This window comes from Petromyzon marinus, chromosome 9 (genome assembly GCF_048934315.1).
Source record: "Petromyzon marinus isolate PM22_M1 ecotype Great Lakes invasive population chromosome 9, UKy_Petmar_22M1.pri1.0, whole genome shotgun sequence".
Taxonomy (NCBI): domain Eukaryota; kingdom Metazoa; phylum Chordata; class Hyperoartia; order Petromyzontiformes; family Petromyzontidae; genus Petromyzon; species Petromyzon marinus.
In genome coordinates this window covers 12,118,187-12,133,752 of record NC_133675.1, presented here as the reverse complement: position 1 = coordinate 12,133,752, position 15,566 = coordinate 12,118,187, and positions in this window count along the sequence as shown.

Below are 15,566 nucleotides of genomic sequence, written 5' to 3'. Positions count from 1 at the left end.
GCCTAGTCATATATAAACGTCTAGTCTTATATATAAACGTCTAGTCTTATATAATATGAACGCCTAGTCTTATATATATAAACGCCTAGTCTTATATATATAAACGCCTAGTCTTATATAATATAAACGTCTAGTCTAATATAATATAAACGCCTAGTCATATATAAACGTCTAGTCTTATATAATATAAACGTCTAGTCTAATATATAAACGCCTGGTCTTATATACTAACGCCTAGTCATATATAAACGCCTAGTCATATATAATATAAACGTCTAGTCTTATATATATAAACGCCTAGTCTTATATATATAAACGCCTAGTCTTATATATATATAAACGCCTAGTCTTATATAATATAAACGTCTAGTCTTATATAATATAAACGCCTAGTCATATATAATATAAACGTCTAGTCTTATACAATATGAACGCCTCGCTTCAGCTGATGGACGCTGCACTTCCGTCGTTTTCATGCAGGGGGCGCTTTGGTTTGAACGACGGAGGCGCACGGACAGACGTTCGATTACATTGGAACCGATCTGCAGAACGAGGCGATTCTGTGTCGATTCCCAGAATCGACCTGGCCCCCACCGACACCACTTTGCCATTTGTTTTGCGACAACTTCCCATTCTCCCCGCATTCGCTATCACAATCAACAAGTCGCAGGGACAGACGTTCGATTGCGTTGGTAAGCGCACTACTTTATCTATCTTTGTATGATGCATATGATGAACGCTTGCGAGAGAGAGAGCGAGTAGAGGCCAAAGTTTAGGCGGCCCACTCTTATCTCTCTATTTAGGCCTTAATAATGTTCCTTAAAGATTTTTTTTCACTTCCAGTAACAAATTATGGACGAGGACGAAGATCCCGTCGCGAAAAAAGCATCGAAAGGCTAACGAACGAAAGCAAAGATGGTTGGCCAAGCGAAGTCAGGAGCCGCTGGACACAATTGGTGCAGCACATTGTCAATCTCAACAATTTCGATTTAAATCTTTCGTGACTGCAAGGATTCGTCTTCTTTGGTTCTTTCGGTAAAGTCACCACGTAGAATGAGAATAAAATAATAAAACAATAAAATTCTCACGACGTTTCGGCCACAACACAAGTGGCCTTCTTCAGGTGAAAGGTACAGACCAAACAAGAGCTTCAAGCTCTGTCGTCTCAACAGGTCTGTCCCTTTCACCTGAAGAAGGCCACTTGTAGGAATAGATTTTACCTCATCATCAGAGTTGTCTTTTTTGTTTGCATTTTGACTGCTTGTGTTGTGGTCATTGCAAACATGATGCCTTGAATAAAGGTGTCAGTTTTTGTGCTAGTTAAAAGGGTAAAAACCTATTCCTATATCTTGTTACTGGCAAAGGAGGTCTCATAATGTAAAGGCCACTTGTGGCCGAAACGTCGTGAGAATTTTATTGTTTTATTTTATTCTCATTCTACGTGACTTTACCGAAAGAACCAAAGAAGATGAATCTCAACAATGTTACATCAATTCTAGATTTGAAGCTTTCGTGACTGCAAGGATCCATACTCTTTGGTTCTATTCGGTAAAGTCACGTAAAAGTATAAAACAACAAAATAAAAAAAACGTCGTGAATTTTTTAAATTTTTTGGTTGTTTTATACTTTTACGTGACTTTACCGAATAGAACCAAAGCGAATGTTACATCAATCGACAAACTGCTGAGCAATCCCAGTCGCGGTGTGCAAGCGGTCGTTCAGAGTCGGCGCTTAGTTACAAAGCGTTCTGCAATGAAGCCATACACTCAGACGACTCTCGGGTAGAGGCGCACAATTGCAGTCCAATGAACATCATCATCTGCCAGTTCTGCGGCTCGAGGAACTTCATCTCAGAACGCCCCCCCCCCCGTTGATCGGAAATTCACTTCGCGCTGCCGTAAGGGCAAATTTAAGTTGCCAAAGCAAAAGGACGTCAACGGAGTTGAGCTGGAAATATAGTTTCCCCACGCGTTGCTGCTGACTGACCCAACTCATCCGAATCACGCTCACTTCCGCGATCACGTAACCATCCTACAACAGCGCAGTTTGCCTTCGCGTCGACGGGAGCGAAGATCGTCGATTTGCCGGGACGAGGCCCACATGTCTTCAAGGTCCACGGCCAGACACATCACCGCACATCCCACCTGCAGCAGCTTGACAATCAAGCACCGCAGTACGCGCAGCTGTAAGTGCTCGACAGCACGCAAGCAACGGAGATCCGTCAACAAGCACACCGCGAATGCTCAGCGTCGTCAACCTATCCTGGACGAAATTAATCGCTTTTTTTTCCGCCGGCGCAACAGATTCGCCAACAGCTACCAGTTGATGCGCGAAGTCGAAGCAAGAGAAGTAGCTGACCGTGCGCTTCAAGCGGGAGAAGAAGTCCCGTTTGGTCAGCATGGTGCTGAGACGTCGTGATCTTCAGTCGGATCAACGACGATACGACGCACCAGCATCAAACGAAGTCGCGATGGTCTTCGTCAACGAGGATGGCGAGCCGCCGTTCGAGCGTGACATCCGCATCTAGCCGAGGAATCCACGGAATCCCGATCAGCAGTTCATCAACCTCAATATCTTGAGTCCTAACATGACTCCCATGACGTACGCGATTCTGTATCCGTACGGCGAGATGCCTTTGGAATGGGGGCGCCACAGGCACCCCCGAACAACTAGTATGTACATAACTGATTTGGTGAAGGAAAGCAAGCGGAGAGAGTCGACGACCGTAAAGGATTCTCCTTGCACCGCTATTCTTTTAAATATTATACAGCACGATCCATTGATGGGTACCCCACTGCTTTCCATGATCCTCTTCTCAAGCGGCTCTTTTCCATCCCTGCTTATTGCAATATCTTTAGGAGCAAAATCCCAACGTTGAGGTCTGCTCGCCACGAGAGGGCTTCAGGAGAGAGAGAGTTGTAGTTTTGATATTCCTCCGTTAAGGGAGTGCAACCTACAACCCTATTTACCATGTGGTTCACAGTTTGGGTTGCATGGCCACAGTCGCACTTTGGCTTGTCTTAAGTGTTCCATTCATGAAAGAGATGTGCACATCCGCCTGTTGATGTTCCCATGCGGTTAATGGTGTCACCGGCGTCTTCAATGAGGAATGTCAAACCAGGAGGTGCTTTGGGTGGGTATCAAATGAAATGTTTATTCTGGTGTTTAAATATGAAAGCAATGGCTCGACATTTCACAGAACGAGTTCCTGTAAACGTGTATTGTTAATTCGTCTGAGACATGCAGACTTACAGGCTTATAAGGGAATAGTTGTTTTCTCTATACAGGCACATGTACAATCCTGTGGGGTATCTATAGACGGATTATCCTGTACTTGTACAGTGCGCAAGTGCCCTCTGCTGAACCAAATGCAAAGTGGCTCAAACTGCATAGAACCATGAACACGAATATATTGTCTTAAAGAGAGGGTAATTGCAGATAACATCTGGCAGTTCACCATCATTGGTTCAAGCCAGCCCAGGGGCGGAGCCAGGATTTTGGGGGGGCTGACTTCAATATTCTGAGATATCCAGTGTTTATATTTTCCAATGGGCGCCTAAAATGTATAATACATTTTATTGGATTTGAACGCGGAGTTAATTAATAGGTCGGAGCCTCTGATGTGGCTAATAAGTTCGATAAGTTAGAAAGGCTGCCGCTCAAGCAGCCTGCAGGGCAGCACAAGGTGGCATCCTGCAGGGCAGCAGCACACAAGGTGGCAGCCTGCAGGGCAGCACGAGGTAGCAGCACAAGGTGGCAGCCTGCAGGGCAGCACGAGGTGGCAGCCTGCAGGGCAGCACGAGGTGGCAGCCTGCAGGGCAGCACAAGGTGGCAGCCTGCAGCATTTTGCAGCAGCCGGATATCCGGTTATCCCGATTACCGACTTTCCAAAAATTTCATGGGGGGCTGAGCCCCCCCCCAGCCCCCCTGTGACTCCGCCCCTGAGCCAGCCTAACTCTTCTGGTGAGACACTGTATGTGGAAACCTGTCCAGAGTTTGCTTGCATTCGAAACATTTTCCTGAAATTTTCCACTCCCAGAAGGTCTTATGGTTGACAGGAAGTGAAAGCAAGACTTTTGCTTTTTATGTGGAGAGACCGGTATATGAGGGAGAATATATAATCGATGGGGAAGTATTGTCTGCTTATTTATGTTCTAAATAATGAAAGTAGGGCTGGCCAGGCTCCTGCTCAGAGGCCATCAAAGCCAAATCAGACTTTGACAATTCAAAAATGTTGCGCTTGGGAGGCAGAGTGGAGCTGGAGCTTGATTGGAGCCGAGGGTCACTGGAGCCAAAGTGGAATCTGGAGCTGAAGTTCTGGAGCAACTCCACTATTTCCTGCTTATACTGCTATCTAACACATTTACCTCAGTAAAAGTAGTTTATTTGAAAGATTAAACAAAACTCCAACTGCATGTATGTTATACAAATACTTTATATATCCAAATCGAAGTTATACTTTACTGCACTAAATGTGTTCGTTACAGGACTTCATTGGCAGTGGTGCTCAAGCACAAACATAAATGGATAAAAAACACATACAGAAGACTGTACTATATATTATTAACATATAGAGTACATTCTAAAAGGCTGTTGGTTTGGGCAGTGGTTTGTATGTGCTAGACTATCAGTCACCATCAGCATCACTTTCAGCATCTTCAGTTTGAAATGTCACTTTACACCAGTGGTCCTTAATCTTTACGGCACCCCTTTAGTTCTTAAATCGTTGAAACATTGTAGAATGTTAATAAATACACAGGTTTCATTAAACAGAGCAGTTGCACTGAGAGCAAACCGCACCACAGCGCCGTGCGTAATCCATTACGAGTCGAGGAGGGGGCAAGAGGTCCTTGTACAGAACCCGTACAACCACAGGTCACCAGATGGCCTGCGTGCTCCACACTCAACAGGACCAAGGAGCAAATTGTTTTAACGCCACAATTCCATTCTTATAAATCAGTGGTGCTTATCAGCTTCACTGCAGCTTTGCACTCCTTTAGTTCTCAGTAGTAAAACAAAATGTGCAATGTTAATAAATACATCGGTCTGATGAAACAAAGTAGTTGTGCTTAGTGCCCGTGCTTGATTTGTGTTTCGATGATTTACCTTAAAAAAATATCTGCCCCATGTCTCGCACCCCCAGAAGGGGCATCTCGAGATGCACCCCAGGTAAAGGAACCACCGCTTTACACTCTGGGGCCCCATTGGATAACTGGCCACAGCATTTAGTTTCATGTGTTTCTTACTTCAATGAGGCTGTATTAATGATACATGCTTGTTCATGCAACTTTTGTGCAAATGTGATATGTAAGGAAAATAAATATTCCGTGAAGTAAAATAAAAAACATGCTTTGCTCTGACAAAATAAGACAATGTATTCCTCACATATCGGTCTCTCCACATAAATAAAGAAAAATGTCTTACACATCCCACCATGACCTTCTGGGAGTGCAATAATACAAGCTTTGAAAATTTCAAAAAGCCTTTACCCTTTCTGGCATAAATACAAGCGTTAATATGTTCTAATTCTAGAAAGTCAATGACCGTTTTCATGCAATTGCCCCAAATGTCGCCTATTATATATTTGCGTTTTAAGGCAGTGTCATCAAATGCGTTGAGTGTTTTAAAAAAATGTAATTCTCCTGTATTTTGACGAGGTTTTTCAATTCACATGAGCGCCAGCAGAGGGCGGTATATGCTTTGAATAAAATTTCTCTATTTCGACCAGTAATGAGGGGGAGTCGTCTCCTTCCTGATGGCTCAAGTTTGTGGTTGCACGTACGGACAGGACGATGACCATCACCAAAGGACGCGGGCGTCGCGTCAAAGGCGAAAGTATGGCGAGGCGCAACATTGGATTCGAGAAATCACTTGCAGAGGACACAATTGGAGAATGTCAGACTTTTTGTTATTGTTGATGACATGGTGCGTTGTATAAAGAACCACTGGGAAACAAACTACGCGACCAGCTTAGTGAAAATGCATTGAAAAATTTTATGGTTGAGGGAGGGGGGCAATTTCACGCAGCCAAAGTTAACCCACGAACATTGCAGATTATCTAGGGGACCCATTGTATACAGATTGTCTCCCACGTCCACAAGTTGGAGGTTCTGCTCTTCTACCGCTGCATGGTTCCCTTAGCATTTTAGGATAAAGTTTTGGGAAAAAAAACGGTAGAATGTGTTTGTGTATGTGTCATTTGAGTGACTATTCAACACGCGGAAAGTCTATAAAATTGTCCAACTTGAGTTTGCAGTTGTTAGCATCGGCGTGGCTGTGACACATCGGTTTGCCAGTGGAGGTGCATTAAAACAGCACAGTGCAAGGACGGCTACTGTTTAAAATAACAGGTACTTTTCTTCCGAAACTTTAGCAACTGTTCAAAACGGATTTTTATCCGGTATGCAGCGACGTTCGTGTAAATAGTCATGGAATTCTAAACATCTTCAGGCACAGAAGAGACAGGATTGACTTGCCCATCTGTGGACGATGGCACGCGTTTTGCAATGTCGTGCGTTATCTCACTCCACTGCGATTACAAACGGATACGCGCTGTCTCCGTCAGGTGTAAGTCCAGAATACGGACGGGTGCACATAAATTGGACTTTGAGCATTCATAACACAGGTCTGTTTTATCCGTTCATGCCATCATAGACAGACATGTGGCTGGGTGTCGTGCAGGTGACGGTCTGGCTGTGAGTGCTTGCAGATGGAAAGCGGTTTCAGGCAAGACTCTCCATCACTCGGGCCTTTGTAAGGCTCCTTTTATCTTGCAATGCCACAACCGCTCCTAATTAGGAGGATTACATGTGATGGACAGATCTCTATGCCGTATTTCATCCTCCACATCCTCGTACACTGCAGATATCTCCCTGTTTGCACTGCGGAGACATGCCGTCTACCTGAGTTGATTGACACTCCAAAATCAAACAGCATCTCAGTTTTATAGAATATTTTATGTCCAGAGTGCAGTGCCATTACCGTTACCTCACTGGAGAACCATTACCTCATTGGAGACTTTGTCTCCAATGAGGCTTTGTCTCCAATGAGGTCTCTGTTTTCCTTATGATACTTTCTGAATCTAGCTTTACATGGTCACAACAAGATACAACGTCATCACCAGCCATGACTTGCGGGATGAAAGCCTCTCTAAGTTATCAGCGACTCTCTCGGTTTCGTTACGCACCAATCCATTTCGCTCCTACATACGAGTGTTCATCTCACCGCTCCCTCTCCGTGGTGGATGTCGTCTCGAGCCCATTCGCACCTTTGGCTGCTACTCCGTCATTAATCTCGTCCGACTCCTGAAGCCCACTTTTCAAAGACGGTCAATCATTTGCGTATGTTTTCACATCCATGTGTTCGTTCCTCTTTCTGTCTCTCCGCGTAATTCGAAGTATGCACCTCCCCAAGTTTATTTGCAGATTTGTTTAGCAATATTACATCTTCTTTGTTAATGTCAATGTGTATGATGCTTATGCCATTGCAGGTAATATACAATGATTAAAAACACCGTGTTGCTTTTCATTGTTAAGTTCGGTTATTCAAAAGCACTTCTCCATGCTATTGTCAACCTCTTTATATATTTTTTTTTAATATCTCAGTCTGCCTTAAACGACTGCCACAGGTATACGCGCTCGGATTCGTTTTCCAGTTGTGTCCCTCCAACAAGTATCTTCGATTGTTTCAAGAACTCGTTGGACGCAACCTTTTCTCACATTTATTTTTAGCATAACTTTGCAGCGCTTTTTATTTAGTTCTTCAGTGGATTCTTTGTCGTTAATTTCCATTGGTTGTAATAATGACCATGTCATCAGCAAAAAAACTGACATGGTTCATATTTCTCCATTCACGTCTACACATTTATTTCTCCAATCCAATGTGCCTCTCGCCTACTTTGGCTTTAAATTTCGATTTAAAGCTTTCGTGACTGCAAGGATTCATCTTCTTTGGTTCTTTCGGTAAAGTCACGTAGAATGAGAATAAAATAATAAATTGATAAAATAAAATAACACAATAATATTCTCACGGCGTTTCGGCCACACCACAAATTATGTACGGTTTTGTTGTTGTTGCAAAAGCTCTTCACAGCCAAATTAAAACACACTGAAACATATGTGATAAGGAATGCTCTGGGACCTTCAAAAGGTCCATAATAGCGAGGCACATATGGTGTCCTTGACTCCTCTCTGAGCATTATGCCGGCAACAAACCACTAAGTCCACTGAGTAATGTTATGTGGCTGAACGGCTGACACATAGAGGATTCTAAGGAGTCTAATCACCATGGATAATTGGAGTTTTTTTTGTGGACACATCAATTGACGTGTGATAGGGTCGCAGATAAGCAGAGTTCTTAATTTGGGTAGCGGATAGGTAGAGTTATTTATTATTGTGATGGAGAAGTAATCTCCACACTGCAAAAAAAAGCTCTGTCATTCATAGAATAACAACCACTCCCTACTTTGTTTAACATGATTCAAGATATTGGTTCTTTCGGTAAAGTCACGTAGAAGGGAAACAATAAAATAATAAAAATATCAAACAATTGTTTCCCTTCTACGTGACTTTACCGAAAGAACCAATAATATGAATCTCTGCAGTCACGAAAGCTTTAAATCTAAATTTAGGATTCAAGATAATTTCAACTCGTGAACGAGACATTATCTGTATCGCAGTCCAGTGGTCACACTTGGAATATGAAGGACTGTAACTGTTTCCTTGATAATTGCACATCACGAATGAGCACCATCGTGGAATGGACAAAATTGTACTCCCTGCCAGTCATAGTGACAAGTGAAATTCGATAAACGGGGGAGGAAGCCAGCATGTGACTCCAGTACTGCATCGTTTGACACAGGACTATTTAAACGCTACTTGTCTACATCATTTCTGCTTCTTGCCCGAGGAGGCTTTTCTAATTGTGTAATTGAGGTGTGGGTAAGAACCTCAATGACTTACAAAGTGCAGCCAGATTTTGGGTTTTTTCGTGGACCAGCGGCTGAAAGCTGAGAGTGGGATTCTGCCACTTGCCATCAAAACCAGATACCGTACAGTACTCTAACATATAGCTTACTTAACTTACTTAAACGTTCCTAAGTCAATATGGTTGAACAATATTGTGATAAATTTGTGCTCTATTTAAGTGCATAGCAGTACTTGTGCGTGAGACTCTTTTTTTTAACAAGACCGAAATATGAACGGGAAAGATATACTGTCCACAGGGAGTTATATTTTGCAAATAGCCCAGCATATTAAAACGTCGTTTGGCCACAAGGCAATTGCAGCAGTAGAAATATTTTTTACATACAGTCCTGTATTGATGTTTTATCCCCCCCCGCCTCGAAACATTTAAACAAACGACAAGACTTAAATTTTGATTTAAAGCTTTCGTGACTACAGGGATTCATATTCTTGGTTCTTTCGGTAAAGTCACGTAGAAGGCAAGCAATAAAATAATAAAAATATAAAACAATAAAATTCTCACGACGTTTCGACTGCAACACAAGCAATCATCATCAGGTGTGAAAACCACAACAAGAAAATTTTAAAAAGTGGCGATTTTTTTAACGTTGGCACCACGGAGAGCGATTTGACAGTTTGTTCAGATGGACGAGTCCATCTATGTTCGGAAAAGAGGAGGGGGGAGACGAAAAAATAATAGATGCGGTCTGAAAGCCACCTTAAGCGTGATCAATCAATTAAGACCCGAAATGGTTTATCAAATCTTTCCAATGATTGCTAAGCCAGAATCCATCTTCTCGGTTGAAATTGTCTCTGTGTTTGTATATGTGGATAGCCTCATGAACGACAAGACCTCCCTTTTTTATTTGAATGACTTCAGAATAACCCAGGGAAAAGTGGCACTGTGCCATCCACTCTTGGTGATGTTTTTTTATCTGGTTGGATGCACACAGCTTTGGTGGCCTGTATTGTTATGTTTTAATAGATACATGTATTTGTGTATGTACTACAAGCTGCAGGGTATTCCAGATGTCTTGTGACCCTGAATTAATTGACCCCGAACATTGTTTCTCTCATATTCATTTCTGTTTGACATAATCCTTACAAAACTGTGTTTGTTTCTAGTGAATTAAAATAGGGGGGGGGGGGGGTCACAAGACATCCGGATCACGCTGTACTGTAGTTCAACAATGGTGAGGGAGGGATGAAAAGACGATACCCAAACTGGAACTGGCTCAGTGCGGGCATAATCACGCACGCCATCAAGCCACGGGGCGCGCCGAACCTGACGGTGCATTGTCTAGAAGTGGGCCCCTGACCCCAGGTTCCCTGCAGGCTAACCTGACTCACGCTCAATGTACACGCAGTTACTGTCGTTTGAATTTGAGTGCAATTTCCGGACATGTAAAGAATTCCATTCACATTCAAATGAACCACAAATACCTTGGTGATCTCGTCAAGGAACGTAAAGGCCATCACGCCGAACTCCGGTCATCTTGGCAGCAGCGGCTTCTGGTTCGCCACGGAACAAAGACGGCTGCTGTGTCGCGCGCTTTCAGATGCGTCTGGAACGCTCTTCCTTCCGACATCAGGAAGCCACTGAAGCAATGCACTTTTATATCATCTCCATTGAAAACGCACATCTTTTTTTGGCGTCAATCGCACCTCCGATTAGCACGGTTGGCTACGTACGGTGCGAGAGAAGTTCAACGTACAGTACATACATAGTCACCATTCGCAACAACTAACAGTGCGATCACAATGCAGAAACAACGCAATAGTTATATCATGCCCTTTGATGCATATAAATGGATTTTGGCATGTACGAATTAGGAATGATTGCTTGTAAACCGTATTTATGGGTACAGAATATCTACCGTCATGAACAGGGAAAGCAATATTACATTAACTCATTGCCCTTTTACAGCCTTTAGGCTGCGTATACAAAAGTGTATTTAATAAAAAAAATGTCCGCTTTCGGTGCATATGTAGAATTATATATTTTAAATAAAGCAACCCAGAAAACCTTCACTTGCAGCGGATACTTGTTTAGTTGTTGCCGAATCGAGGGAGCGCCTCGAGCCATTGTAGTGCTGGGGGTGGTGGTGGCGGTAACAATTCCTAATCTGGTAACCTCTTTGCAGGCATTCTGATCCCAGCGGAGCTCACATGTGGATTCTGTTAGACGACTCATGCTCCCCCCCGACCCTTTGCTCTCAATACATCTGCATCTCATAGCACAGGTGACCCTGTGCGACACAAAGCATGTACCCTTGTCTCACGATGGCCTGGCGCATGTCCAGGTGCACTTGCTTGGTAATTATAACTTCAACAACAACAAAAAGATCATAAGGGAAATCATTGAAGTTTGCAGGTTTCGGGGTTGCCTTTGGGTTGCACCTTGCCGCTGCTGCCAGGATCGGCAATATCATCGGAAGCGAGCACTTCTCTCCGCACGCACCGCACACAGAGCTTTGGAGATCAGCGTCGTACCTGATTGTGCTCCAATGACACTGCACAGGCCACAAGCAGACGGATTGTCAGAGGAAACGTATGAGGAGTCCCAAGATCCTACTTTGAAGGTGGATACGTGTGATGGCAATAATTTTCCATCAGACGATTTAGGAATGAAAGGCATATGAAGCAATCGATGTTACCCGTGGAACGACGACATGCACCAAAGTATTTATTGACATCTCAAATGAAGCATAGCCACTTCTATGTATCACCTTCTTCAGTAAAGCTTAGATAATGTCACAACGTCCAACATGTTATGTAGACAATAAGGATTTCACAACAAGCTTTTTTAGAGAATGCTACCATGAGATGTTACCAAACCCAATATTTTTCAACGGCAAAAAAAATGCATATGTATTTTTTATGTCATGATTTCACATATAAACGTACTTTCAGAACTCAATGAGCACCATCACAGTGTATAATTTAAAGATAATGAAATTAAAAAGCTCGTACTGTACAGTCCTTTATTAATCCTCGCCATTCAATGGGGGTAACGGGGATTCATTTATCATGCTTCACACCAATTAATGTGGGTTGATGAAGGTGGCGAACATAGGCATGGGAGCATAGAAGTTCACTACATCGATGGATTTTTGCTGCACTTGTTACCTATAACATAGCCCTGCAGCCAGCTATAGCACCTACTATGCATGGTGGCAGCCTTATACAAACACTATCCAGGCTCAATGCTGCTTAGCTTCCAGGATCTGAACAGATCAAGCACATTCCAGGTGATTTGGTCATAGGCAGGCTAGTCCACTAAAAAACAACGGAATGTTGATATTTGTCTTTGAAAAAATGTCATCCATCTTATGCTGGAGGCTCCATCTATTCGACAACTGAGAGCGCGCATGTGTCCTTAATTCATTGGTGGCTTTTTCTTCTCCCCCCCCCCAACCCACTAAATGGAGCCTTGCCCCATTGCGTGCCCTCGTTTTTTTCACAACCTCTGGATCTGAACCACTGCAGCTCTCAATAATTATGCGCAGAAGAATACTGAGCTGAGCTGACGTCCCCAGCTGCTTTCCACAGCACCCTTTAATGTGAAACACCTTTACAACGCAATGCTGGACAGCTCTTTGAATCCAAGCACCGGCACGAGCCCGGGGTGTAAACAGACAGCAACCTAAATCTCTAATGAATTTGCAAAGTGATCACATAATTGCCCTCATCAGCGCATTGCTGCTCAAAGAATGCAATTGTAAGGAATTGAAATATTGATTGCATAGTGGCCTTTATTTCAAGGCAACATTACATTTCATCCTACTCAAAGATTTCATGAAATGTTGTTTTGGACTTTAGTAATATAAGCAAATGTTCTGTTTAAAAATATGTGTGAAGTTGGGTTCAAATATTATCTTAGGCCATAACAATGTTTCTTTTTTTCCAATTTCCAAAATAAACACAGGCACCAAAACACCCACAACAGGATGTATAGCTTCCACATTCACACCATTGGAAACCTCATTTGCCAGTAACAAAATATGATAATTGGTTTTGTTACCCTTTTTATCTGGCAACAAAACTGACGCCTTTTTTTACAAGGAGTCATGTTTACATTGACCACAATACCTGCAGTCGGAACGCAAACAAAAAACAACAACTCTGATAATGTATGCACTGTCCTTGAAATTGATTGGTCCACACCCGAGACAGCTTTCTTTAGAGCCTCGTCTCACATGGTGTTGGACCAGAAGACGCCAAAAGGCGCACAACTCAAAGGCAATGCACCATCAGAGTATGAGAGCTCGGGGTAAGCATTTACACCATTGGAAACCTCATTTGCCAGTAACAAAATATGAAAAAAAAATAAAAAGGTGTCAGTTTTGTTGCCAGATACAAGTGTAACAAAACCAATTATCATATTTTGTTACTGGCAAATGAGGTTTCCAATGGTGTAAATACTTACCCCGAGCTCTCATACTCTGATGGTGCATTGCCTTTGAGTTGTGCGCCTTTTGGCGTCTTCTGGTCCAACACCATGTGAGACGAGACTCTAAAGAAAGCTGTCTCTGGTGTGGACCAATCATTTTCAAGGACAGTGCCAATACATTATCAGAGTTGTTGTTTTTTGTTTGCGTTCCGACCGCAGGTATTATGGTCAATGTAAACATGACTCCTTGTAAAAAAAGGTGTCAGTTTTGTTGCCAGATAAAAGGGTAACAAAACCAATTATCAGCTTCCACATTGTTGTTTTCATTTTTCTCCATTTGTTTATATTTGAAAATACATCACCTTGCTCCATACTATGCATGTTTTTTGACGATGTTAATATGGAAGAAAGCACCAAAAACAATACAGAAAACAGCAGCAACAAAAACACACGAGAAAAGTTTATATGATGTGGCAAACCACTCAGAGCAAGCCGTGCAATTATTGAGGCATAAGCGTAATTTCTTTTTTAAGTCCCTGGGTAGGGAATTGGCTACAATAGTTATCAAGCGCTGGACTCACATCAAATAAGTTCTGCTTTCATCTGGCGACTGGCATGCGGTAAAGTGTGACCCAAAACCCCCGGCAAAATGCTGGTGGAGCTTGCGGTTGCTTCCTTTGCTCGCCGGTTCGATTGATGCCGCGAAGCGTTCCCCTCCATCCATCGACGCTCAAGAGGGGCGAACAGAGATCAGCTCACAGGCAGACCAGACATCACGCACACAGCGTCCCTCAGGGCTATAACTAGCCGTGTTGTGTTAGTGTCAAATGAAACTACCATGAAGAATTAGTATTTTGGTTTATTTCATACTTTTACAGACTTTCTCTTCAATGTTTACTTTAGGTCAGCAGTTGGTGCGCGTGTGTGTTTCCCATGAAATCATTATTCTTAAAGTGTAACCGAAACTTAAGGCTGACCCAAGAAAAAGGAAAGCCCCTTCCGTGATGTGGTGGTGTATTATTTTTCCTCCCACCAAAAAGTTGAGTGTTGGTTCTCTTGCGTTTATTCTGTGGGGGTTGGTATGTGACTCATTGGCATTGACTAATTTAGGCCGCTTGCGAGACAGGTGGGTGCTTGAGCAATGAAGCCAATGTCAAGCTCTGTATGCTGTACATGTATGGGATGATAATTATGAACTGCTAATTAAGCAAATCATCTGAGTTCTGTTACACGTTGTTATTTGCAATTAGCTGAAAATAGGCACTTTAAAATACGTACTGTAATTTGTCAGGAAAACATGTGGCTAGGTTTTGTAGCACGAACTTTGAGGGCATTGAATTTACCATCATTGAAACAATGTCCAGAGAGATCTGTCTTACTAGCGTGACAAATAGGTTATTCATGCCACACCCGCAATTTAGTTCGGGGAGCCAACAGGTGTTTTAATATATCTACTTCGCGAGCAGGATTAAATTATGCTTTGCAGTGTGAAAGTGTAACTTAACATAATGTTTTTCTTTTGTATAGCCTAACCTGCCCTGGACATAAAACCAAAAGGTTGGTGTATCTGAGAAACATTTGTATCTGCGTTGTCATGTGCAGTTCTGAATCTTTTTCTGATCCTTTAAAGTCCTCTAGAGACTTGTCCAAGATCAGATATAATGTCAAAGCTTCTTTAAAATCCTTAGCTGAGACAGCATTTGGTTTTCAATTGAACTATACAATGTTAAAGTCCGCTGGAGATATACGATCAAACATTTAGAACCTATGCATACCTGGCATTTTTAGGGTAGATAAAAAATATTCGTGTTTTATGTATGTATGTATGTTGAACTTCTTTTGTACCATACGTAGCGAACCATGCTAATCGGAGGTGCGGGATTGTACTATAAACAAAAATGACAATTGTGATAGTCGAGAAATATGTTTTTGAAATTAATATTGGTCTGAGACAAAGATCCCCCGTATGGCCTATAACAGACTGCTGGGGCAAGTGCTGTTAGCGAGCACCGATGAAGGCCGGCACGGCACACGATGGGGTGGGTGGCCAGCACCACGCCTCGCCGAACTTAGTCTCCACAGTGCTAGCGATGTTTACTCCACACCCCAGCTTGGGAGGTCTTGATCCAGCAGTGAATTATAACATGGCTGACGATGATGACGATGAATGCAATTAGGCCATGGAAAGTTGAGTTACCACGATTTAAATT